This window comes from Lissotriton vulgaris, chromosome 7, assembly GCF_964263255.1.
Source record: "Lissotriton vulgaris chromosome 7, aLisVul1.2, whole genome shotgun sequence".
Taxonomy (NCBI): domain Eukaryota; kingdom Metazoa; phylum Chordata; class Amphibia; order Caudata; family Salamandridae; genus Lissotriton; species Lissotriton vulgaris.
Window position 1 is genome coordinate 1,054,746,560 of NC_141695.1, and position 26,192 is coordinate 1,054,772,751.

Consider the following 26,192-nt stretch of genomic DNA (forward strand, 5'->3'; position numbering starts at 1 on the left):
GCACGTACCGGTGAGCATCCCGTTAGCGCTTTTTCCGCGAACGAAAACATCATTGTGACGTATCGCGTAGCCGCGTCCGCGTGATACGCACGGCGTAAACGCACCCGGAAGCACTCGAGCGCATACGATCACACAACGTAAGCATACGACGCGCTTACGCGATGCGCCCCTGGGCGCGCCCGGGGGCGCGTAGCGTAAGCGCGTCGGGTCATGTGACCTAAAAATAACACTTTTTATTGGTGCAGGACAGTTTTGGTTTCCAAATGATGAAAGCCCTGGTCATGTGACCTGAAATTAACACTTTTCATTGGTTCAGGACAGTTTTTTTTCCTAATGGTGAAAGCCCCCCCTTTTTTCCTCATTCTCACTTTGTACTTTGAGTGAAGAAGACCTGTTGAAAGACCTCCCTGTACTTTTTTGGACTGAAAAATGGCTTCAGTAGTAGCAGCAGCAGGAGCATCTCAGCCACCACCACCACCACCAAGAGGACCACCACAACACCACACTGGTGGAGATGAAGAATAGGAAGAGGAGGAGGAGGAGGAGGAAGAGGAGGGGAGGAAGACATTCCTGCCAGAAGACAATACCTCATATAGGCCAAAGCCACACATTGTATGGGAGTTTTTTTCCATCCCAGTGGCCAAAAAAAGGTGAATGCGCCAAAGTTGACTTGCCTAATCTGTAACATGGAACTTTCAAGGGGGAACCCTAACAAAAAATACTCATTTGGCAATAACACCATGATTCGCCACATGCAGCGCAAGCATCCCAACAACTATGCTGCGGCAGAGGTGAGAGAACTGGCCAGTAACCCACCCCAATCTTCACCCAGCACCTCAAAAAGAAAGCAACCGACTCCATCGGGAACAGAAACAAGAGAGATGGTCCCAAACATTCAACCCCAGTTTGGGAAATACAAGATCACTTGTATTTTTTGTGGGAAAACCATCACCTATGGTGAGCAAAGCATAAAGCTCATCAACCGTGCTGGTGACAACCACAAATGCCCCAAAAATCCATAATTTTTTCCTGTTTTTTTTTGCTCCAGTTGAGCCGTTTTCAATTCCTTGTTTTTTGTTTCTCCCCATAAAAATAACAAAAATATATAAAATAGTTCATAAAAGCCAAAAAAAGTACAAAATGTTCAAAAAAACATTAAAAAAAATATAAAACAACAAAAAGAAGAAAAAAACAGTTCTTTTCAGAACTACCTCCAATTTAGAAAAAAAAGGCTACATTTTAAAAAAAATTCTGTCATTCTTTTTTCCCCATGGTACGCTCCCCGGTGCGCGTACCGGGCGCTCTCCCGTGCAAATTGTTTTAATTTTTTTTGCCCCGCGGGGCCCTTTAATGACCCCCATATCAAACCTAGGGGTTCAGGGGGGTCTATCCTGCCCCCTTTTGGTCATTCCCCTCTTTGTTTTTGCCACCTCTTGTGTCTCGATCCTACCGAGACACAAGATGGCGGCCGCTCCGGACTGTTTGGAATGTTTACAGACACCCGAGAGCCAATCAGTTTTCCACGCGCGAACTCGCGTAGCGCGCTGGTTTGCGCCCCGGTGCGCGTTACGGGGCGCTTATATATATATATATCTTTTTTTAACCTAAATTACTCAAAATCCACTGGAGCACATATCTTGAGACATAGCAAAGGCACATCGGGCTACCAGTCCCTACAATTTTGCCAAGTTTGGTGGAAATCCATTCAGCCGTTCGGGCTAAAAGTGAGGTTGACCGCCCTATGGTAATTAACATGGGGAAAACACGTTTTGGGACCCCCCTTTTTTCTCGGCCCCCGCTTGACGATTCCCCCCCAAACTTTCAGGCAAGGACCGGAGCGCCGCGAGGCAAATTTGAGGAAATTTTCAGGCAGATTCCTCAACCGGCGCCAAAGTTATTCCCAATAGAATGTTGCGATTTCCCTATTGAAAATAATCCTAACTATAACTACCTACTGGCGACCGCCAGTAGGTAATATATATTCCAAAAATTCTTTATTTCGGTCATTGAGACCATAAAAGATACAATACATATTCACATTTAAAACTTTAAATATTATAAAAACACATTACATACAATTACTTCCCATTATAATCCAGGCACAGGTGAGGGTTAAGAAACAGTTCATGACATTGTCCGTACTTTCAATAATTTTTTTCTTATCTGCCACATGGCCGTTAAAAATTTACCAACTGCAAAAACTATGTGGGGCAGAGTACTAGTTTTCAGTATTCTGTACGCATACAGGTGACTCCTAAATCCCAAGTTCCTGCATAGCGGCACCAGCCAGTATTTTCTGGGTCTATTGTATGCTGGGCAGAAAAACAAGAGATGGGTTTCATCTTCATCTTGGTTATTACAGCCTGGACAGATTTTGTCATCCCCCTTTAGCCATTTACAAGTGAAGGTTTTAATGGGCAATGTGCCTAACCTCCATTGTACAAACAATTTTCGTGACAAAATGGGAAAAATAATGTCCATAAAACCTTCAAATTTATAGGAATTTTTGGATTCCAGGAAACGATCGATTAAGGTGCCGTTGTTCGGTGCAGAGACCAAAAGTGCTAGTCTTTTCTCCTTGTAAATTTGCACCAGGCTTTTGCGGGAAACCCTTTGGCAGCCTTGTGCAGGATCATCCCACAACTCAGACAAATTCAAACGGTACAGTTCTTTCTTCACAAAAGCCAGCCAAGGGATTCTACCACAATGATTCAGGCTCAAAACATGAATGAGGTCTTGTCTATAGTGCCCGAGTTCACTGGTGGACCAGAGCCTATGCCAGAACCTTAATGGCTTTGACTCAAGCTCCTCAACAATAGAGGGGAGACCCATGTCTAATCTTAGGGGGAACAGCGGTGTACCTCGGGGGAGGGCCAAAAGGCGTCTAAGGAAATTATTCTCCACTCTGGCGAGTTCTTGCCCTGCTTTGTACCCCCATAGTTCACTCCCATAAGTTGAGGCCGCCTTTGCTTGGGTTTTATACAGTTCTACTGCCGGGCTGATGGGTTTAAAGGTTGAGGTGTTTACAACCTTCAAAATTGAGCCAGACAGTTGGGACAGCTTTAGCCGGGATCTCACAATCTGGGGGTCCCAGGATAAGTTTTCATGTAGTGTTACCCCCCAGATACTGGAAAGTTGTTACCCTTTCAAGGCTAGCTAGCCCCAATGTAGGGTTAGGTCTAGTTTTCGGGGATGGATTAAAGATCATGAAATTGGTCTTTTCCGTATTGATCTCTAGACCATGTTTTCTACAGAAAAGGCCAAATCCATCCAAAATTCGCTGGATCCCCATCAGGGATTTGGAGAGCAGGAGGGTGTCATAGGCAAACATAATAGCCGGCACCCTCCTGCCTGCCAAACAGGGGGCGTCATTGTCCCTAACATTGTCAAGATGGGATATGACACTGTTAACAAAGAGGCAGAACTGGGTAGGCACCAGGACACAACCCTGCCTTACACCTCTGAGAACAGGGAACCTAGATAATAGCGCGCCGTTCCTCCCGCACCTAACCTGCGCGTAATTGCTATCATGCAGCCTAATTATCGCATGCAGTAGCTGGGCCGGAACACCCAGCTTCTTCAGAACCTCCCAGAGTTTCTTACGTGGGACCAAGTCAAAGGCTGACCTCAGGTCCACGAACACCATGTACAGCCCCCCCCCCCCTCAATCCTCACCGTTTTCCAATACAGTAGGATGAGGCGGAAAATCTGGTCCATGGTGGACGTGTTTTTCCTGAAGCCAGCCTGCAGAGGACTCAGTATTTCATTGGCCTCCATCCAGTCTAAAAGGTGGTCCAAGAGAAGGCGAGAGAATATTTTTTGGGGGACATCTATAAGGCTGATTGGCCTGTAGTTGGCTGGGAGAAGAGGAGAACCCTTCTTAAAAATAGGGACTATCTCCGCCCCCAGCCAAGTACAGGGGATCTCCATTCCTCCTAAGATGGCATTAAAGAGAATAAGAAAATACGGGCCCCAGATCTCGGAATGGTGTCTAAAAAGATCACCAGGCAGTCTATCAAGACCCGGGGCCTTCCCCATTGCCAATCTCTCTATTGCACTGACCACCTCTTTGAGTGTAAATTCCAAACCAGCTACAGGGATAGATATGACCTCAGGGGCCATGTCATTGGCAGATGGAATAGTGTCTAGATACAATTTGGCAAAGTGGGCCTCCCAGACAGAAGAAACAATATTGGACTCCACTGCCGCTTTGGGTTCTCCTGTGCCAGTATTTACTAGGGACCAAAATTTTCTAGGGTCCTTCGCCTCTAATGCTGTGGAGAGGTCCTGCCATCGGTTCCAATCCCACTCCGACCTTGCCAATGCCATGGCCACCTTATATTCCCTCCTTAATTCAGCAACCCTGACCTTGTTTGAACCTGCTTTAATTGTGGCAATTAGTTCTGACTTAATCTTCTTACAAGAAGAATTATACCATACATAGTTTTTGCAGTTGCTAAATTTTTAACGGCCATGTGGCAGATAAGAAAAAAATTATTGAAAGTACGGACAAGGTCATGAACTGTTTCTTAACCCTCACCTGTGCCTGGATTATAATGGGAAGTAATTGTATGTAATGTGTTTTTATAATATTTAAAGTTTTAAATGTGAATATGTATTGTATCTTTTATGGTCTCAATGACCGAAATAAAGAATTTTTGGAATTGGAATTGAAATTGAATTGGTAATATGCATATATATATATATATATATATATATATATATATATATATATATATATATATATATATATATATATATATATATATTTTTTTTTTTTTTTTTTTTTACACGTTTTTTGTAAATAGCACCACAATGACCAGAATGCCTTGCCTGGAGGGAAGGGGGAGGGCATTAATGTAAACAAGTCCTTTATAACCTAATGGGAAGAGAAGGGCGGCACCGTGAACAAGATCTCAGTGGGAGATCGAAACGCGTTGGTGTTTGGAGTGCTTTGGAGTTTCGTTTGAAAATAAATGTTTAAATTGCCTAAAAGAAGGTTTTCTTGTGCGATCCAACTTCTTTTCCGAGTGAGAAGAGATTCATAAATATATATACATATATATATATATATATATATATATATATATATATATATACATGTATATATATATATATATATATATATATATATAATATATATATGTATTCATTTTTTACAGTTGCCTGATGTTAAGAGAAATTGCATACATTTGTAACATGTTGCAGATGTCAAGGATAACACCCTTTATAAAAAAATATAAGTGTACATTGGTGCCAGAGCACAAAAGGCCTTGGATTAATTGTAGTATAAATGATGAGTGCTGGCCTTGCTTTCTCTGGGACCTGAGTAATGCATGCACCTGATTTTTCAGAAGTTCTTCGAAACTTTTCTGGGTAGTTTTTGTGCTGTGTTGTTGATTTAATCACGCCTGATCCATTCCCTAGTCCTCCAGGTTAGAAAGGTCGGTGATCCCAATTTATACAGTAAAACCCCTTCTTGGCACGTTGCCCTTTTGTAATCCAGAATATATGGACAACGTCCCCTCTCACACGCTACACTGTAATCATAGTTTAGAGTTTTACAGGTTTATCCAGGCTTCCACAATTTCATTTTATGTAAATTAAAAATTAAATGAAATGAAGCAGCATGTAATAAATTGTGAATATTTAGCAACAGGGTGTAATTTACCAAGATCAGAATGGGGATACAAAAGCCATACAGGTTTTTAATGTGATCTACAGTCTCTCGTCTAATGGAGGTTCCAAATAAATATAACTGTATGAGAGTAGAATATGGAGCTCTACTGTAGCAGGGCATGAGGTATTCCTCACTCTCTGAAATTTGTTAGGGTGGTTAAAATCAACCTACACAATCAAATTGGTAATCTTAGGACCAAAATAAGCCCTCATTTCGGACTTGGATGGTTCCCACCTGTATACCTTTTTTATCAGTAAGGGCCTGATCTAGGGTGTAAAGTACGGTATTTACTCTTTCAGTGTGACAGAGAAAAATACTCTATTGCCTTAACATAATACCAGTATTCCTCATTTAGAGATATGCACCTGCCCTGCAGACATCTCTTAACGCTGGCAGGAAAAGCTTCCACCAAACATGACAGCTGCTGATCAAACTTTCAACAAGTTTTCTTTTGTTTAAAATAAAATCCCAAAGCAGTTGCGATGGAGTACCCTCTCCTGCAAACCTTAAATCAGACCCTGAGTCTATCGTTCAGTATAATAGCAAAGTCTGCTATCCTTATCCATGCTCACAGCTGGATGATATGCTCAGCAAGTGAAGGCTGAATACCTTGCATTGTCCTTCAGAAAGAGTGGGTGATGTGATTCAGCAGGGCTTGTCTTGTCTGTGTCAGCTGGAACTGAGTCCGTCTCTACCCTTTCACATTCTGTGCTAATCTTATATAACATTATTTAGTCATTTTTGAGGCTTTCAAGGTAAACAATTTACAGAAATCCGCATGGTTCCCTTTTACTTATTTTCATTCTGTCAGACTGTATTTTGTTAACAATATTAAACAAGAAAAATAGTGACCAGCTTTCAATAGAAGTTTATTCACAACTTAATGATAATAATTTAGAACAAAGTAGTAAACTCAGATTAAGTACTGTGAATATATATGAGCAAACTTGACTATCACATTGCAAAAACAAAAGTAACAATAAACAAATGTGTACTACATATCGATCAGGTGCATTTACTTTTAAATTATTAACATGTGTAAAGTAAAAGATGAATTGCCATGAATGATTGTTTATGTGCAGGAGGGTGTCCTTTTCTTCACATAGACAATCATTCCCTCAATGCAGGCACCCTTGCATTATGGTGCAAGGGTGCCTGTGTTGGTGCTAGACAGCTGAATTTAGCGCCAGCGCAGGGGGAAACATAGGGGTGCTCCATATTATTGTAAGTACAGCACATCCCTGCGTTTCTAAAGTGACTGAGTGCGGCGCTAGCAATTTTGGAGCTAACCCACGCTCCGCCACTTTCTTATACATATGCCCAGGAGTCTCTACAAAAGAGGACGGTTTTGTTAGCATTTTTCCTGACTACCTACCTCTCTGGAGGATACCAAATCAGGGTTCATAGAGCACACTACATGCGAGGGTCTTCTGACTGCAGCTTCAGCTATCTCATTCATTTCTAGTCTTGAACTATATTCATGTGTAGTCTTGAATCGGCAGATGGAGTGGGATTGGTGAGTTTCCCTTCCTCCTTCAGAGTCCACCTTGCTCTTCCCAGTCGTCGAGGATGAAACTGATGCATATCAAAGAGGTCTCTGGCCTGATTTCTGGACACAAGAATAGCAATTCTAACCTAAACACCCAGCCCCCAACCACCCAAGCCCCCACATCTCCCAGTACCACCAAGCAAATCACAATATAACACACACAGCTTTCTTCTCTTCAAGATCTACCTCCCTTTATATTAGCCAAAATGAGCATCAATAAAACAATGATCCTTGTACACCTTTCATGGCACCACACACTTTATATAATCTCGCTCACCTGTTTGATGATTATATATTTCATGAGTTGTTTGACGATTTTATATTTCATGAGTTGTGATCTATCGTGTTACTTTGAGTGATTTTTATTTGGTACTGTCTGTGTATTATTGGAGCTTTTGCATCATTGTATTTTTATTAGCTCAAGTTATTATCTAACCTGGTATGTATGTAAAGGCTGTTTTTTGTTATCATATTTTAACATTTGCTTTTATGGTTTTAATATCTGAAACCGAATAAAGATTATTTTGATTTGATTTGATGATCCTTAATTTTCTAAGTAAGGTGCTATCATGCATTGTGTAAAAAATAATATACATCCAGGTCTTCTGCCTCACGCGGCTATATAATGCCTACCTGGAGTCCAACAGTCTCCAAAATATGGCGTGAAGGGACCCTAGTCGGGCGATTATATTAACTTCCCTTGTAACATGGACGGAGAGTTTAGGTTCTGGCATCAGAGGCCCTGATGTCCCTGTATTTCAATGAGTGCCGTATGTGGTTCTTTCCCGTGCAGGAAACATAAACAAGAGACTGAAGGGGGAAGAGGGAGTGACTGAAATATAAAGAAGGCAGGGTTCAGCCAAGAGAGAAATGTAGATAATTCTTCAATGGCTTCCTCTGGGAATCATTATGCTAAAAGGCAGCACATTTGAAACGGTGTTAAGCTGCAATGTCACATCGGCATTCTACAGGCCCAAAAAAGGCCGACGCATGGAGGTTATAATCTTTTTTCTGTACCTACCTTTTTTAACCACGACTATATATTGTAAGGGTGCCCCTATCATTACGAATTCCAGTACTTACAAAAAACGTTCGAGCGCCAAATCAAATACACAGAATAATCTGCCCCATAAAATGATATTCATTGATGATAAATTATGCTCTGTGTATGTTCCCGTAAATGATGAGGTGGTAGTGTGAGCCCTTTGAAAATGTATAGCTCCTGTAAAGAATTCCTGGCGCATACCAGGACTAGGTAGCTGGCCTTCTTGGCAACTAGAAATGATGGCGTTATCTTAACGGTCAGATAACGCGGTCTCTGTTCTCATAAAGTCCTTGGGAAAACGTGGTTTGTGGGAACCACTTCTCCTTGGACCTAGTCTTTTCTTTTCTGTCTTCTGATAAAAAATCCCAAACACCAAGCAGTTAAAGAGGGCCGTAAAACTGAGAAGAAACACTGACAAAGATGTTTTTATCGAGCACCATCTGGGAGACAGGCCAGCTCGTCCTGCTTCAAGTGTGTTCCTCCCTCTCTGTTTCACCTCAGATAATGTCTCATAAAGAGTTAAGAGGCCCCTTTATACGAGCTCCGGTCATATCCCTGCTCCCCATCAAGTGCAGGCGCACTGAGGTCTAACTTCAATTACAAACCCTCCGCAGAATGCCACTCTATTCATTTTCCCACCATCAAGGGTAAACACAGATGAAAAGCCACCATTTTTTTCCTGGCGTTTTATTTCCATTACCACTGCGTTTCCATTAACACCGTCAACAAACTTTGTTGTGCAAAAAAAAAAAAAAAAATCTTGAAGGGGTGTATTTATTAAACATGGCTGAATGGGAGATGACTTAATGCAATGCGCGGGACTTGGAATCTACCGTGGATTACAGGCACAGAGGAAGATCATGTTAAATCCTCGGTAATGCGTAACTGCCTGCCACAAGTTAGTGCTTGACTCCTTTCCTGCACTTATGCTGCGGTAGACTCCGATGACAGGGTGGAGCGGGGCGGCTGGAGGTACGCCCCTCCCTCCTCTGTGGTCTGTCTGCACATCAGGCCACTCTTTTTTAAGCATTTTAGATCTTAGGCTGGCTTACAAAAGTAAGGTTGTTCGATGTGTAAATTGTTTAATTTGCAAAAGAACAAAATTATTGGTGCAATTACTTTACCTGTCAGTTCTTAATTTATAAAGAAAAGAAAAAAAAGAAGAAAACATGGATCCTAACTTATTATAAGGAGCTGGACTCTACTGCTGCTCAATTTTGGGGATGCTGACGAGCAAAGCCGCCAGGCCTCATATATAATTATGCATTGTGCTTTGTTTTAATCACTGCTCCCTCCCTTTGTCACATTTCTCTTTCTTTCTCTTCTTATTCTTTCTCTCTTTTATGACTTTCTTTCTGTTGGTCTGGGTCAAAGTGCAATGATGAACGACTGAACAATAAAAACTGGTCCCCCAAAAAAGTGTTGATGCCCACAACCTGCAACCACCCACAACCACTACACACTTCTTAGCCATTCAGATCATATCATGCATGGATCTTTCTCATAAGCTCAGATGTACATTCTATGAATGAAGAGTCTAGGTCTACGAGAAATAAAAAGAGACACTTATTGACCCATCGAGTTCACATTCTTCCAGCATTAGTAAGTGGTGTTGACAAAAATCCTTACCGTGGCGCAGGGATATTCTTACAAATTGTGAAAAGAAGGAAAAAGTAAAATATCATGTCGATAATATATTATGGAAGGAGAAGGAACAGCAAGAATCCAGATTGTTTTAGTCTCTTGGTCCTTATGGGAAGTTCTAGGCTACATATATTTTATTGGGTCCAGTGACCTCTTAAATGTTGCACTGAGATTCTTACATTTTCAAAGCCCCTGCCAACAAATGTAAGTTATATGTAGAACTACCCACAGAGACCCCCAAATGTAATTATGTAGCAATGTGTAAATTTGAGGAGGTTCAAGATGGTTTGATCCATAAATTGTCCTCCCAATGATTCATGTCAGAAAATATTTTTTGTGGTTCAGGTTTCCATGTGACACATGTGTCACATGGAAACCTGAAATACAAAAAATATCAAATGCTCGTCAAATCTTGATTCACCTAAAAAGTCTAATGATTCAGGTTCAACCTGACTCTTCATAACCAGGCATACTAATCTGCTATCACTTTGTTATTTTCTCCTCGTTTAGCGTTTGCTGTTGTTGTGAGTTTGTCAGTTCGAAGCATGGTGCTTTCTTTTCACTGGGTTATGGTTTGAGTGCACGTTTATCGTTGTCTTCACATTGATTGGTGAATACAGTCTTTTCAACAAGAAGGAGGCAGTTTTTAGCATGTTTAGTGTTATAAGTCACAGTTACATTGTATTATTCATATGTCTCTCCTCCCTATATGTCCTTCTAAAAAAGTACTGAAAAACAGAGGGTTTCAAGTAATTTCCTGATAGGAACAGTTTTAGAGCTTAAAAATCGCTTCTTAAATTAGAGCTAAACACAATTAAAAAGAAACAGCATGTTGTACAAGGCAGTAAGAGATTCAGATACTAGTTGAGGGGGGTGAGTACCCACCTCAAATAATAATCACAATCCATGTCAGGGTGAACACAAAAGTCACTGAATAAACCTGTGCTTAACCCTCTATTAACTTGGCACAAAACAGTCAGGCTTAACTTAGAGGCAACTTGTAAAGTATTTATGCAATACTCAAATAGTAATAAAGTGAACAAACAACACAATCCCAAATCAATTTAGAAAAAATAAAGATGACATTTTAATAGATAAAATGGCACCAAAATGTCAAAAATCGAATATGTAGAGCCGGTGTGATGATTTTGGAAAGTTTAAGGTTCAAAAAGCGTTATGTGGTGACCGTGTTCAACTTGTTGAGCTTGACTGGGATAAGGGTATGGTTTATGTTTGACTGTGATGGAGTGCAAGTCAGATACGAAGACCAAGTTTGTCCCAATGAAAAGATCTACCTTCAGTCTTTGAAACTGATTTATATTGGTGGAAAAGGTACTACGTCACTGTTGCAACAGAGTTCCTTCCTCCCTATATAGAGGTCCACCCGCCAAATCTAATTGCAGGTGGACCTTAAGTATAGCCATTGTGGAGACCACTCTGTCTCTGCAATGGCAAAACTTCTCCTACGGCTGTGGGGAGTAAGAGCCATCGGAGAAATGGCTACGTAACCACCCACTTTAGATAGGTGGACAGGTAGTAATTTTTTACTGCTTCTTACAGCCAGGTAAAACCTGACCGAAGGAAAAGTAAAAAACATTACATTGCTCCCCCTGCCATGGGAGAAGCCTCCAATGGCGAGGGGAGCATTACTTTTTTCGTTCAAAAAGATGATCCCATTTCAGGATTTTCTTTTTGAAAAGAACAAAAAAAATAATACTGTTTACTCCAGGACTGCGTCCTACCAATGCAGCCCCATTGCAAACATAAAAATGCATTGGCATGAACCCCCGTGACAGCGGTTACTGCCGATGCCTTTATAAATGACTTCCTGCTTGGGCATCATTTGTAAATTAGGTGGGCGGCCTCCCCAACATGAGGATTGAGTCATTTACTTCATCCCCATGGCGGACTCATGGACCATCCGCCCCTCATTTGAATCAGGCCCAAAGTCTCTGGAACGGACGTCAAAAATCCTCAACAAGGGAAAAGAGGGCTCTGTGTTATCTGATAGCCATTGGATGATGCCCCGAATAGGCAGTTGACTTCTAGCAGGAAAACTCTCAGTGAGAGAAATATGAATTTTGCGCCCAGAGAATGTTCCTTGCCAGCAGGATACTTTTCATGCCTTTGCCCTGTGATGATTTCTACCTTCAAACGTAGTCACATTTTAGAGCTCAGGTGCTTCCAATGGGGAAATGCTGAAAACTATAGCTGGAGAAGCCTCCAAGATTCTGGACACTTTCTCCGTGAGGTCCCACTGAATCGGGTTGGCTGCTGCAGAGAAGATTGTAGTGCAAGCAACTTTAATCTTTGGCCTGTGGCCTGATGGCAATGCACCTCAGTGGGATCGGCTATGCAGGTTGACCTCGGTCCAGTGTCAGTTCCCAGATCAAAACTTGGCAAATTGTTTCTATGTCCCAGGTTTCAGGAAACCTCAGGAGGAATACACTTTGACACCAGGCATGGGTCTAAGAAGAGCCTTGGGCACAGCACTTGGAGGTAAAGACTCACTCCAGCAGAGGTCAACGGCAGGGTCTGGGGCAGGTCTAGTTGGAACTGGTCAGTTGGGAATCCATGAAAAGGCCTCTTAGAGCTTGTTGTGTCCCGGTAACCTAAATAGGACACCAGCCTTATGATACGTAGAGTCTACGTCTTAGACCAGGGTAGAAGATGGGGAGCAGGTCAAGTCTTCAAGGCTCTTCTCAGTCCTCTCCTGTTCTTCCACAGGTCCAGAATGGATCTAAGGAGGAAATGGGGATATCACATTTATGCTCAATGCCAACTTTTGGGTTGGGGAATCTCCTAGGAACTCCCTAATTAATGGGGTGAATGTTCCCAGGTGTGACCCTATCCACTATTGCAGCACTTCCTATATGTTTTATTGTAAATTATCGCTCAGTGCCCCTCTCTGCCTAAATCCAACAAAGCAGAACCCTTCTTCCCCTAATCAGAGTTGCTTGTGCACACCCAGATGTATGGCTATGATAATAGTCAAGCCCTCCCATGTGATCCTTCCAACCCAATTCTTGAGGCAGCTTTCTTCCCCCGCTGGGCTTGGAGCCAAGTTGACTAGGAGGATAAAAGTAAGGCAAACATAGGTGTGAGCTACATCTACCAGTGACAGGGTACGCATCTTTTAAAGCTCAGAAAGGGGCTGTGCACTACCCCCATGGCATCGTTCTCAAGGAAAGAAAACCCCACATCCCACCATAGCCCTTTGTCCACTGTCACAACAAAGGAGCATCATCAGTCACTCAACACTGTCAGAATGGCCATTTTGGTATAGGCACGAAAATTGCATCTTTCTATAAATGTAATTTCTAAAATAGTAATATTAAAATTTTGACTTGACCATTAAATTGGATTTTAACCTACTACTAAAATGAGTCTTTGAACGACAGTTCTAGGTACTCCTAAACTGGAGTTACAATTCATTAAGTGTAATATGTAAATGTTATGCCCCACTCCACCTGGGCTTATAAATGGCTCACAGCCAGCAGATGTTTGGGATACCCCTCCATAGTCAGTTGTACTAAGTAACCCCCTAGGTCATTCTCACCATTCCCACATGTTTGATTTCAAGTATTGTTCCTACTTTCAGCTTAATGGCTTGTATGTACTGCAAAATTACCTTGTAGGACTTCCCATCTCTCCTGTACACTGCTGCTACCTGTCCCAATGTTCGCTTTGTGCTTTATTTTCACTCCAGCATTTAGTTAAAACATCCAAATCCTGAATCATTGAAATTCTCTGAAGCCGCCAACACCCCAAACTACTTCCTGCTTCCTTCCAGAGCAAACTCCTGAAATCTTGTGAGACCTTAGCATCCTGTGAGATTTGGTGGCCAACTTGGGAGTAGTTGTATAAATAAAGCACCGTTGCCTAAAGCCATCTTTGGCTTCAAGAGTCTTGATCAGAGAAGGTCCTGGTTCCAGTTTCCCTGACCCCTCCTTACCTGTTTGAAGTCCAATTGTCCTTTGCGGAGGATGGTTGGCATCTCTCCTTCTTGGCTCCATCTTCCATGACTGTGGACATCTTCCTGAAAGAAAAGAAACAAAGAAATAATGAAAACAAGACCAAAAAGGTCAGTGCACTGAACTTAAACAGTTCGCAATGACTAGGGATAGATCTATATTTGGCAAAAAAGATTTCTCACATACACAACACTGTTTGGTTTGAAGAATATTATAAAAACCCAAAAGCCTTTTAGAATAGTGTCTGAGATTTAAGACATTCTCCTCAAGGAAAAACGTTTCACGTGTAAAAACTTGACAAAACCAAGGGAATTGGTTATCTCTTCAGAATAAAAGCAATTATTATGTTTAAGTCAAAATATTTCTATGCACTGGACCTCGATGGACATTAAATGCAATTGTGAGCACCTCAATGAGGGATTTTGCGTGAGTGTGCTTACAGAATGAATCTGTGGTATTAATGCCTTTATATAACTGTTATCAGGGTCATTGACAAATTGTACTTGTACAAATTGTGTGTCTATGCCCTTTTAGACTCTCTGCAATGGTGACAAATGGAAAATCTGTTGGAATCCAAATTTCAAGCTGCGAATTGAACCAGAGGGTCTTGTCTATCTACCCTACCCGTCCCATTTTTCTGTTCCTCTTTGCGTCTTTGAACAGTCGTCAACGCTTATGGATTACCTCGTGTTGAAGGTTGTTCTTGAAGGGCCTAGGTGCACCATTGTTGCTCCTGCAGATTCCTGCGCTTCAAGTAAGTGGAGTCTTGACAGTAAACCAGTGTTAGCCTAAGGGAGAGCCAGCCTTGAAACAGTAAAAAACAAGTTCCGAGGTTTTTCACTGCCAGGGCACGTAAAACATTAAATATACAAGCCCTTCTTCTTAAATACCATGCACCCTGCACCCTTATTTAGGGTCTACCTTAGGATGCTACAATGAGAGCTGCAGCCCATTAGTAGCATTTAAGTTACAGGCTGTGGGTTCATGTAGTACAATATACTACTGACTTATGATTAAATAAAATGTGCCAAATAGGTACATGCCAATTGGACTATGTTGGTTGAAAGCTTTATTCGATATGCAAAGATATCTTACAAGCATAACATACGTTAAAAAACAACATTTAGAAAAAGTACAGGTATGTCATACATTTTAAAAAGGTAAAATTTTAAGGAACCCCCTGAGATAAATTAGCTAAAAAAGAATTACATCGATATAGTCAATCTATTGCAACGAATCAACCAAGAACGTTTTAAAAATTTGGAAACACCACAAACTATAAGTGGAGAGGTATCAGTCAATAAAATTCGGAGAGCCACCGAATGCATGCGTGTTCCCAGGCGTTTGAAGAGGGGTTTCAACCAGTATCTCCTTGGATGGATATAGTCTGGGCACTCAAAGAGTACATGTGCCACCGTCTCAGGCCTGGTTGGACAACAAGCGCAAAAGGGAGATAAATGAGCATAGGACTTCCACTTCGATACAGTTGCTCTTAACGGAAGAGTGCCAACTCTGAACTTGAAGTAAAGGGCCCTGTCCATTGGCATAGTAATTAGGTCCATATAGGGTTCATATGATACCACATCCTTTACTTTGAGGAACGCTGCCGTTGAATTGCAAAGATGTGGATTCCCAATTAGTTGGCAAGAGACCCAGTCCCAATATAGTTTTTTGAGGACTGCCTTAGGAGGAGCAGATCTTGTGGTCCAGCAGTCTCCTAGGCCCAGTTCCCCCAAAAGAGATTTTATGTCTCTCAGCCACTTGATCTTGTTCCAGCCCCCAGTGTTCAATATTTCTGATAGGCCATCGGCATAGGATTTTAATTCCGGGATCCTCCATATGCGGGACCATAGGAGCAATGGGCGAACACGGGCCTGGTCTTTGATGCTTTTGCAGCCCAAGTCCAAGAGCACTGGAACTGTTGGAGTGCTCAAGGGAAGAGCTAGGAGGTCCTTCAGGAACTTATTTTCAGTCTTGGATAGGGAATCCAAATTGCAGTGACCCCATAACTCCGCGCCATACAAGGCAGAAGTAACCCCCCTTGCCTTGTAGATCTCAATTGCAGGCGCAACTGAAGATCTGGGGGATGCATGATATTCCTTGAGTATGGCACCCCCAACCCTTTTGTGACAGAGGACCATCTTGTCGATATGTGAAGGCCAGCTCATTTTATCATTCAGGCGTAGTCCCAAATAATCAAATTCGGTCACTTTCTCCAGAGGGACTGAATTCAAAGTAGGAGGGCAACTTAATTTCCTTGGTGGACGTAGTATCAGATATTTCGTTTTTCTACATTTATCACCAGCCCTCTGGTTACGCAAAAGTCCTGAAAACGGGTCAACAACTTCTGGAGCCCCTGGGGGGTCTTTGAAATGAGCAGAGTGTCATCCGTGAACAATAATGTTGGGATCCGCACACCCCCCAGACAGGGTGCGTCCGCAGGTTCCTGTAGGAGATGCTCCACCACACCATTTACATATAAGGAGAAAAGTGTGGGAGCTAACACGCAACCCTGTCTGACACCCCTACAGACAGGGATCCTATCTGTTGTTTCGACATTTCTCCCCCAGCGAACCTGGGCGAAATTGTTCGTGTGGAGTTTCATAAGAAGAAACAAAATGTACGGGGGCAGGCCCAAATGATGGAGAACCCTCCAGAGTTCTTCCCTGGGAACTAGGTCAAAGGCAGTCTTCAAGTCAATGAAGGCCAAATAGAGACTGCCCTTGCCCAGTTCCACCACCTTCCAGTGCAATAGTGTTAGCCTAAAGACCTGCTCAATTGTGCCTGTTCCTGAGCGAAAGCCTGCTTGGAAGTCCGATAGAACTTGATTCCCATCCACCCATTGAAGGATTCTCCCCAGAATGACTTTTCCAGCTACTTTTTGTGTAGAGTCAATCAGGCTTATTGGCCTATAGTTCCCTGGAATGTCTCTACTTCCCTTTTTGTATATGGGGACTACCACTGCCCCTCTCCACGACTCTGGGATCGGGCCGCCCTCCAAGATGGCATTTAAGAGGGCTGAAATCATTTGGCCCCAATCAGATGGGTAGGCCCGCAGTAAATCCCGTGGGAGCCCATCCGGGCCAGCAGCTTTCAGTGGGACCACGGTTTTGATGGCATTCTCAACCTCCCGTGGTGTGAACAAGCCAAAGGAGCTATCCTCCGTAGAGAAGGGGAATAGAGCTGGCTCGTTTAGGGGCCCTTCTATCGCTGATTATAAGGCCCCAAAATGACGAAACCAGTTCTGGGGTGGGATGGTGCAAGTTCTCAGAGTATCGTCAGGTCTGCTACGGGAGCCTATCAATTTCCAGAACCCTCTAGCATCTTTATCTTTACTAGCAACCAGCAAGTCCGCTCAGAATTTCTCCTCCCATTCCTTCTTTGCTATCTGGATCGACTTGGAGTAGACCTTCCTAGCCTCCTTTGTCCTGACTTGGGATTTTGCTTTAACTGCCTCGACTAGGTTTGTTTTCGCCTCCCTACAGTTGTGGGTGTACCAGCCGTCTCTTTTGTTGGCCCTTTCTCTCCCCCCGCCATGCCTCTTACGTACAGTAAACAGATTAGTCAAGGCCCCCGCTAGTCCACAAAATACTTCACATACCTCCCCCAAACCCCCTTCAACTGCGCCTAGATTCTGGTGGGCTCGGGCCAGTAATTGGGACACATTCTCAAGTTTACTTGCAGACAAGAGAAGTTTTGACCACTTCAGGCGTCTCCCGCAAAGGGATACCTCCGCCTCACCTAAGTCAACTGTGGGGCTAGATACAGGACCCCCACTACTAACAGACCACCAAGGGGATAGAGTGAGGGACAACAGATTATGATCACTCTCAACTGAAGGTAGTATTACCATATCCCTCACTGAGCTCCATAAGCACACATCAAGCAGGATGTAATCGATTCTTGATGTGTGGTTGGGCCTATTATATGTATGGGCACCCCCCCTGTCCAAGCTTGTCCTTCCATTTAGAGCCCTCAGACTGTACTCTATACTAAGGGCGTTTAGCTGCAGTGCCACCTCAGACCATTTTTTGATCGGGGGCAGCTCTAGGATAGGTATCCCCCTCCTACCATCCTCCTGGTCCTGGTCCTGGGTAACATCCGAGCCCAAGGGCTCGAACGTACAGTTTACATCACCTGCAACCAAGCTGCAGGCTTTGTATGGCGTTGCCCCTAACAAATCCTCCAACAGAGCAATTGTGGGAGACTGCCTCCCTCCCTTAGTGCCACGGGCATAAACATTAAATATATTCAAAACAGCACGGCCCCTGGCGTCCTTCAATGTGATGTTAAGTAAATCTGGGCTATTGGTCTTAGTTTCCACTACCCTACAATTTAGGGATGAAGCTACCCAGATAAGAAGTCCCCCCGAAGGTCGTCCTCTGCCCGAGTCTGGGCAGACAGCTGGGATGGCATAAGCAGAGTACCCCGCCCTGTGTACTGGTTCCCTACTCCACGTCTCCTGAAAAATGCATATGGAATACTCTTCCACTAATGCATTCCAGTCGGGCAGTGCCAGCTTCCTAGTTATTCCAGCAACGTTCCAGCTGAAGACCTTTAAGACTTGGTCCGTCACAGCAGGAGCGCGACGAGAAACTATTTTCTGGCATGGAGCCACCCTATCTGTACCTGGCAATGCTCCCCAGTGACCACTAGGAACTGGGTCCCCCAAAGGTTCCAAAGTAACCAGTGGTATAGTTTGGATTCATTAGGGGAGGAAGAGGTAGGTGACATTGCTGTATCGTATAGGGGCTCACCCATTTCCCCCCTATCTAGGTCTCCCGTTACCTCAAGTCAGTGGCTCATAGGGCCACAGTTTTGGCCGAGCCACCTAGTCTGTGGATATGGAAAGGGCTCAAACATGCTGTACATTCCGCCAATAGCACCCTTGCTTGTTTCCCCCAACACAGGCCTAAGGATGGCATGATTTACATGCCGCGGGTAGAAATAGGTCAGGCCCACTGCATTAACTCCAATGCCTCCCACCGTTTGATCTTGACTACATATCAATCTGGCCACTCTGTTATCCTGGAAGTTAATAATGACGCAGTCCCCTTCCAGCTGCTTCTTGCTCTTGCCAACCCAGCTCACCCTGCGGACACCGAGGATTAATCCATCAACGCCCGCAGGGAGTGGTCTATTTGTTTTTAGCCAGTGAAGGCATTTATTTTTTAAGGCCTGGTGGGTCTCTGGTTGGTTATCTTTCAGGGGTGGGACCTTAACCAGTACAACTACATAGGGGTGGCAATCCGGGGGAAGGTCAGTGCAAGGAATACGGGGAAATTTCTTAAAGGCGGGTGCAGCTAGAGCATGTACTGCCGAGTGGGTTTCGACAGGGTTAGCTAGCAGAGCTGCCCCATCTCCCTTGGTCTTAGCACTATTTAAGGGTAATTGCTTAAGTTTGGAGTTGGGATTTTGCCCACCCACTGGAGCCTTTGGTTGCGTTGCTATCTTGTGGGCTTTGGGGACGTTAGTGGAATTCCCTTGCGGTGGATTAGATTGCGGGGCAGGACCTGGTTTGGACTTAGGTGGGGCAATATTGGTTGAAGTTGGTGCCACACTTGGTGCTATTGGAGACACCGTCTTTAGCGTGACTGGATCCTGTAGCGGAGCAGCTGCAACAGCTGCTCCTTTTCCCAATTTGCCACATGTGGGGTCCTGACTATTTCTAGTCTGTTGTTTGATCAGAGTTTTGAGTGAAAAAAAGTTGTCAAGAGACAACTGCTCAAGACTATTTACTCTGGCCTCCACCCTCTTAATTTGGTCTATGAGCGGTATCAAAGAGCGATTGAGCGCGTTGATAAATTGGTCCAGGCAAACAGGGACTTGGATTGGGGATGACTTGTCATTAGAATCAAGACCGCTTACCTGGGACAGGGGCTCTCCCGACCCATCTAAGTGCTCCGGACTCTGACCATTACCTATTTTTTCACCCGTGGCCCTTGACCCTTGTTTCCTGAAGCGCTTGTACAGTGTAGGGTGACTACCTTTGCGTGTGCTCACAACTCTTTTCCTCTTGGCACGTTTCGAAGCACCCTGAAACACGCAAGGCACTGAGGTACCCACAGGAGGAACAGGGTCTGACAACGGGGGGTTATGACTAATGACAGGGAAGATAAAGGGGAAGGTAAAGGTGAGACACACCCTCCCTCAGTCTCGTCACTAGCAGCACCTGGTGTTAGCTGTACTACTAAATTCTCTAACCTGTCAATACTTCCGCCTATTTCGGATAGCGGGGGATGCTCAGGCACTTCTACAATAGGTGGGGATAGAGCCCTAACTGTGAGAGGTGACAAGACTTTACCCGCAGGGCCAAGAGAGGATCGTCTGGCTGGTAAAAGATCCCCGGAGAGGCGACGTTCCGTCATCGCAATCTCCTTCTCTATGACTGCCGCTACTCTAGTTATAAACCTATCCATAGTGCCTATCATTGGATTCCCCCCAACCCCTTCTCCTGCAGCTCTGAGCGGTTTCCGAGAGCGAGTGGACATGATTGATGTTTTGTCCTCTAACAGTGACACAGTGCCTTTCAGGGCCAATACAGAAGATGTTGGGGACCTGGCCCAGCCCAGCCTCTGTCAGCCCCTGACTGCCACAGACTGCCCGCCCTTTGCTCGGGCTTCGCTCGGCGTCCCGCGAGATGGTAGACGGGCTGTTGAAATAAGGGGAGTTGCAGGCTGGGGGCGTGGCTATCAGGGGGCGCGTCCACGATCTTCCTGGGTGTGCAAGGACTCCTGGGAGACAGAGTCCCTGCCGCGCTCCACCACTGAAACAACTGCCACACTCCAAGTCTCCCACACAATCCGCAGCACAGTCCTGCCGCCTGAGCCCACGGTCCTGAGCGCGAAGCGGCACCCGCGAAGCGGGTGCGGCAAGCTGCAGCGCTGTTAGCAGAAATCCACTGAAGGGTCCAAGAACTGCTGCCCAGCCCGACACACAGCAAGAAGGTAGGCTATGTGTAGAATGGAAAGCACAAGCACTTAAAATGAGTACATTGTAAAGAGTCTTGCAGATGACTGAACGTTTTTCGGCGCCTTCAGGCTGGTCTTTTTCATCCCCTGCAGACTAGTGGGTTTTATTGCCTTAACCAGAGTTTGGCAATTGAGAAGACACAGTTCTGTAAAGCAAAATGTGACTTGAAAACACCCTTTAAGATCAAAAGAAAAGCACTTACACAACTTGTAAGATGACTGGAACTATGACTGATATGTGGCTTCAGTGTAATATAAGTAACGGTCACACTTGACAATGAACAAGAGGGCCTTTCTAGGATTTGACCACTATGGTTTTATACGGTTCCTACAAATCTAGTAGGACTGTGTATTTAGAAGAACAAAACTTCATAATACAGGTACTGAGTCTCCCTATGTAATCAGTAAATGTTGGTTTGTTTGGCTAGCTCACAGTACCACGTCTAAACTCCTAATCTTGTAGAGTTATAGATGTTGTCGGACACTTTGAGCATGACTCTAAAATCTCCAAGAAATATGTGGAAATAGCTCTAACCCTTTCACTTGCCAATTTTGTATGTCCAAGGTGTCACAAAGAGAAGATACAATAATAATTTTTCAAATGTTTATAGAAAAGTTCTAATGTTTTTAAATTAAACATGAACTGCTATTATCAGCAAGATGAGACAAATCACTGATATAAGCATTATTAGAATAGTGACAAACACATCAATTCAACCATGCTAATTTTTCATAATGTTACTAAGATTACTCCTATCTATCACTCTTTTCGCTATGGTAAAGGGAGTAAGTCCGGAGTACCCATCTGCCAGGCCTATTGGAATAACCTAACCCCATACCTTGTTACTGTTTGTCAAGAACCAGCCTTAATGCTTTAACAAATGCACCTCATCTTGAACCTTTATAATTCTTCTCACATAACTATCTTCCTTCTCAGGATAAACTGCATCTCAGTCACAACTCACAGCAGCATTTCACGGTGACTCCAGCGGGAAGTGAACCTCTCACCAACTTTCGAGCAACAACAGATGGCCTCTCAACATCAGCAGCCATATTTGAAAGCCAGGAACCATCAGTATTGGCGCTAGATGTTTTTGAAAGAGGAGACCAGGAAAGAGTGGATGTTTTGCCTATTTTTAACTTGTCATCAGAAAATCTGGATTTAGAAGAACGCTCAGTTCTCAGTCGGAGTCTGTCATTTATCCCTAGTACCCGGCTCAATTTGTTCAAATTACATGAGGATTTGTTTTCTTTCTTTAGAAAATTAAGACTAAAGAAATTCTTTCAGGATCGACCTATGGCAAATGAGGAAGAAAATCGGTCCAAATGTAAGCCCCATCTCAATTTACACCAACTTTGGAGAAGGTGGGACCAGAAGTAAAAAAAATTGAGCAGAATGTTCTGAAAGAGATTGCCCAGGTTAATAAACATCCCCCCTTGGTGCGCAATAACTTGTCACCTACAGAGAATAAAGCATTATATAACATCAAATCAAATAAGGATCTGATTATAAAACCTTGTGACAAGGGAGGTAGTATAGTCGTTATGAGCAGACTTGACTATGATGTCAAGATTTCTAAAATGATGTCTGTTCCACAACATTATAAAAAATCCCACCCGAGAGATCTATCTAAGTTGAGTAATACAATTGAGGAAATAACAGCTAGAGTATTAGAGCGGGGTGACATTTGCCAGCAGGAGTATATTTTCCTTAATAAATCTTGCCCTAAAATTCCAACACTGTATTGTCTTCCCAAGACGCATAAAGATATATTACATTCACCTATGCGCCCCATTATATCGACCATTGGCTCAAGTACTGAGTCACTTTCAAAGTATATTGATTCATATCTGTGTCCTTTGACACAGACATATGCCTCCTATATTCGTGATACTGGAGATAATATTGGTAATCATGAGGGAATGCAATTCAACCCCATTACTAAAATTCTGGTAACGCTTGACATTGAGGCGTTGTATACTGATATACTCGAAGATAGATAATCATGGAAGCGGTATAAATGATAAAGAGATTTAATGCAGTTACAGAGTAGAAGCTGGTGTTCCCAGTCAAGGCGCAGGAGCAACTGGCAATCAGAGAATGCAAAGACATCAAGTAGCATCATGATATCAGCAAAGAAAGAATGTTGTCAATTAAAGAGAAATGCAAGCGGAAATAAAATATGAGAATACAACATATCCTGGGTCCTTCTAATCAAAAGGTGAACAAATAAAACAAAGGAAATAAAAGAAGAAAAAAAAACAAGAACATATGCACATGCTTTCCATAGAAAACAAACTAGTGGCACACAAAATCATGAAGATAACTGGGTTGCTTTCTAATCCTTGGTGGAAGAACTCTGGTATCGTCACAGATGGTAGTATCATTTCCAGACTTTTTATCATGAAAAGAATGAGACTGAAGATTACCACCATTGTCACCATTCGCTTTCTTGTAGAGAGCAACCCTCCTCAAATTCCAATGTTCACCATTGTAAAGCGTCACAAACTTGTCATGAACAGACGTGACCTTGAATGGGCCTCTAAACTTGGTTAAGCCCGAAGAAACACGACCAGGCTTAACTTTTACCCAATCATTCACTGCCAATCTTCTCGCACAAAACCTATCACGAACCTTAGACTCATTACAACCCAAAGCTGCCGTAGATGCATCACCACCAAGATCTGCAAGTCCAATACACTCCTTCATCCAAGCTGGAACTAGTTTGGTACCAGCCAAACGACCCCTCATCAAGTCAAACAGAACTTTACTGGTGACACCATTCACCGTAGTCCTATACGCCCAAACCAAGTCGTTAACCATGCTTCTCACACACCCGCCAGAACTAAGAGCCATCTGAATGGCACCCTTCACCATTCTATTAGCCCTCTCGACTATACCATTACCCTGTGGGTTGTATAACGAGGTCCTGGTATGAGCAATCCCACAAGCATCCAAAAACTTGACCATCTCCTCTGAAACAAGCTGTGTCCCATTGTCAGTAATCAGTCGAACAGGGTAACCCTCTTCCCTGATAACTTCAGATAACAAATTGATCATCGATTTAGTCGTTATCTCTTTCGTAAATTTCACCACCAACGACTTTGAAGTTACATCGACCATAACAAAACCAAATCTCATGTCCTGACTCAAAGAGTAAAAAGGACCGATAAAGTCAAGACACACAGTGTGCCAGGGCAAATCTGGAATATCAATTTTCCCCAAATCATTCTGAGATCCAACTCTCAATCTTTTTTCGCTCTCGAAGCACTCCGCACACTTCTCAACCCACTCAGAGACCTGCTGGTCCATTCCTGGCCACCAGAAGAACTCCCTAATTCTCCTTTTCGTAAGAGATTGCCTTAAGTGTCCCTCATGTGCTAACTTGAACAAGACAAACCTTAATTCCTGAGGCGGGATGAATTTGTCATCCTTCATAATTACATTTCCCTCAACATCCAGAATTGACAAATCCTCCAGAACCTTCACATACGGACGTACAGCCAAAGGTAGAGAACTGTCTCTCCTAGAACCTTTCACAATCAAATCCCTCACACACCTTAACACCTCATCATTAGCCATACAAGAATTCCATCTACTTTTGTTGATAGCACCAGTGCAGATATCCACCAATTCATCAATAGCCACCACAGACCCTTCTGATTGCATAGCTTCAACACACAATTTGTCAACAACCTTCCAGGGCAAAGGAAGCCTAGACAAGCCATCCGCCTGCCATTCTTCCACCCAGGAATGTACTCCACCTTATACAGAAACTCCTGAAGTCTAGCGGCCAATCTAGCCAACCTCGCTGACCCTTTCCCTGTACCAGCCAGAGACAGCAATTTGATCAACGGTTTGTGGTCTGTGAAGATCCTGAACTCAAATCCCCATAAGTACATCCTAAAGTGCTCACAGCTCCAAGTGGCCGCCAACGCTTCGCGCTCAATAATGGAATAATTCCTTTCAGAACTGGTAAGTGTCCGCGACGCAAAAGCAACAGTCCTCAACCCAGAATCATGTTCCTGCGCTAATACCGCGCCAATACCAACAGCGCTGGCATCAACTGTCAACGCCGACTTCCGCTTAGTATCAAATGGGGTCAGGATTTTTGCCTCACATATTGCCTTCTTGATGTTAACAAAACACTCATCCTGCTCAACACCCCACACAAACTTGCACCCCTTCCTCAATAGCAGTTTAATCATTTCAGTCCTGGCTGCAAAATTCTCCACAAACTTCGCATAGTATTCTATAAGACCAAGGAATGATCTTAACTGATCCTTGTCACAGGGTGCCGGAGCCTTCCTTATTGACTCCAAAAGATCCCTCTTAGGTCTCACTCCACTTGCAGAAAGCATGTAACCCAAATACTCTACCTCCTCCACTGCAAATTTACACTTCTCCTTCCTTAGAGTTAACCCTGATTGCTCCATTCTGCTCAAAACTTGCTTCAAAATCTGATTGTGTTGCTCAATCGTCTCTCCAAACAACAAAACATCATCCTGAAAATACACAACATTACTTATCCCCTTCAAAACTGAGCCCATCATCCTCTGAAAACCCCCTGCCGCTGACGCGAGACCAAAAGGCATGCGAGTAAACTGGTAAACTCCTTCAGTGGTGATGAAAGCAGTCAGCGCCTTAGAATCCCTGTGCAACTTTATTTGATGGTACGCGCTTCTCAAATCAAGTTTCGAAAAAAACTTACCCCCCTTCAATGACAAAATCAATTCATTGATATTAGGTAGTGAAAGTTATCCACAACAATATTTTGATTGAGTGTGCGAAGATCCACATAGAATCTAAATTTGCCATCCAATTTGGTCGTGATCACAACTGGCGAAACCCAACAAGAAATTTCAATCCGCTCAATCACACCATGCTCAAGCATATCGTCTAATAACTTCTTCACCTCCTGTCTAGCGATAAATGGCACTTTCCTCACTTTGTGCTGCATAGGAACTGCATCTTCTTTAAGCACAATTTTATGGACATACCCCTTCAATTCGCCAATGCGTTCAGCAAAAAAGTTCGGCATACCCTCAACAATCATTTCAGCAGTCATCGCATCAACAACCATTACCTGTTGACTCGCTCTGGGATCAATGACAATGTGAAGGTCATACTGGTGACCCCATCCTAATATTGCAGGTCCAGAACTTGCAACATAAACTTTACCTTGAATAGATCGTCCCTGAAACTCAATCACGGCTTCCATGTAACCCAATAAATCAATACACTCTCCTTGGTATCCACAGGGATTGATATCCTTAGGGAACAAAACAGTACCCTCCCATTTCTCCTTAAATAAGGATTCTGATACTA